The sequence below is a fragment of the Ornithorhynchus anatinus genome, chromosome 5 (genome assembly GCF_004115215.2).
Source record: "Ornithorhynchus anatinus isolate Pmale09 chromosome 5, mOrnAna1.pri.v4, whole genome shotgun sequence".
Lineage (NCBI taxonomy): Eukaryota > Metazoa > Chordata > Mammalia > Monotremata > Ornithorhynchidae > Ornithorhynchus > Ornithorhynchus anatinus.
Genome location: NC_041732.1, coordinates 60,573,022 through 60,575,131, shown reverse-complemented (window position 1 = coordinate 60,575,131; position 2,110 = coordinate 60,573,022). Strand labels below are relative to the sequence as shown.

General features: G+C 49.8%; 1 non-coding gene across 1 annotated transcript; it reads right to left on the bottom strand.

Moving 5' to 3' along the window:
- Positions 1-1,287: 1,287 nt before the first annotated feature.
- LOC114812670 lies at positions 1,288-1,426 on the bottom strand. The gene has a single exon (XR_003760321.1). It is a non-coding gene; the product is annotated as a small nucleolar RNA SNORA7 (small nucleolar RNA).
- Positions 1,427-2,110: the final 684 nt, after the last annotated feature.

Sequence of the window (2,110 nt, the reverse complement as noted above, 5' to 3'; positions counted from 1 at the left end):
AGCAAAGCCAAACAGAACACAACAAAACAAGATGACATCATCAAGATAAATAGAATTATGGAGACATATACCTCGTTAATAAAATGGAGTAATAAATAATATTTACAAATAAGCACAGTGCTGAGGGGAAGGAGGAAGAGCAGAGGGCAGGAGGTGAGGGGAAAGGAGAGGGGAGGAGGAGCAGAGGGAAAGGAGGGGCTCAGTCTGGAAAGGCCTCCTGGAGGAGGTGAGCTCTCCGTAGGGCTTTGAAGAGGGGAAAAGAGTTAGTTTGGCAGATGTGAGGAGGGAGGGCATTCCAGGACAGCGGTAGATTGTGGGCCAGGGGTCGACGGTGGGACAGGCGCGAATGGGGGGCCGTGAGGAGGTGAGTGACCGAGGAGTGGAGTGTACGGGGTGGGCAGTAGAGAGAGAAGGGAGGTGAGGTAGGAGGGGACAAGGTGATGGAGAGCTTTGAAGCCAAGAATGAGGAGTTTTCGTTTTGTGCGAGGGTTGATAGGCAACCACTGGAGGTTTTTTGAGGAGGGGGGAATCAACAGAAGGCACTTATTGAGCACTTGCTTTGTACAGAGCACTGTCTTATGTCACATTGTGAACTCCCAAAGAGCAGCGATAGTGTCTTGTCTCTGCTGAATCTTCCCAAAAGTTTAGCAGATGACTGAGCTCATCAAATGCCCTTAATGTGAAGTTGTGCTCACTCCACTCCTCTGCACAGTAAAGTAACCTGTCAGACGATAGGTTAGTCCACAGGGTCCATCCAACACAATGAGACCACTAAGGGTAAGGCCATGGTGGCCATGGGACTGTCTGTCTGTCTGATACTGAAGCCCCCTGAAAGCAGGGCTACAACAAATTTGGGCCTGTCTGATATTGTGAGCACCTCCAAGGCAGGACCGCTGCGACTTTGTACCTGTCTGATTCTGTAAGCCCTGTGAGGGCAGGCCCGCAACGTCCTTGTGCCTGTTTGACACTGCGAGCCCCCTCTGAAGGAAGGGCTGCCATGACAGTGGGCATAGCTGACATTATGAGCCCCCCGAGGGCAGGGCCGCCACATCTGCACGTCGGCTTGTCTTAAGCCGTCGAGTCGTCTTCGACCCATAGCGACTCCATGGACTCATCTCTCCCAGAACGCCCCACCTCCATCTGCAGTCTTTCCGCGAGTGGATCCATAGAGTTTCCTTGGTCGAAATACAGAAGTGATTTACCATTGCCTTCTTCCTCACAGTAAACTTGAGTCTCCACCTTTTAACTCTCTCCCATGCCACTGCTGCCCAGCACGGGTGAGTTTTGACTTGTAACAGATTTCCTTCCATTCTCTAGCCACTGCCCAAGCTAGGAATGGAATGGGTAGGCCTCTGCTTGACTCTCTCTCATAGCCAACACTGGTAGAGTACTGGAAACCCTCCAGATGTGATGATCCTGAGAGGGGTCTGTGTGTTGCAGACGGATAAAAACGTGAGATTCGGCCTAGCAGAGGTGCAGCACCAACTGAAGGGTGGGATGGGATGTCAGCATCGGAGTCGAGTCTAAAGGGACCGTTAGACTGGAAGCCTCTTGAGGTCAGGGATTGTAGCTCCTACTTATCTGTTCCCAAATCCCTCAGTGCCATGAACATTCAATACCATATAGCCACCCCTTGGTCTTCCTGTAAGTCAGTGTCATCACTCTCATTGCTCATGGTGACTGGTTATATCTGTAGGTTCAGTCTATTTATATTAAAAATGTCTGTTTCCCCCTTTAGACTGTAATATTGTAGGCAGGGGATGTGTCTGTTATGTTATACTCGCCTAAGCCCTTAATATAGTGCTCTGCACAAGGTAAGCACTCAATAAATATGATTGACTGAAGACACGCAACCTGCTTCAGCCTGTCTCTATAATTTTGTGATAATAAACTGTGGTATTTGTTAAGCGCTTACTGCATGCCAGGCACTGTACCAAGCCCTGGGGTGGTTACAAGCAAATCATTTTGGACCCCGTCCCTGTCCCACGTGAGGCTCACAGTCTCGATCCCCATTTTACAGATGAGAGAACTGAGGTACAGAGAAGTGAAGTGACTTGTCCAAGGTCACACGGCAAACAAATGGCAGAGGCAGGATTAGAAACCATGACCT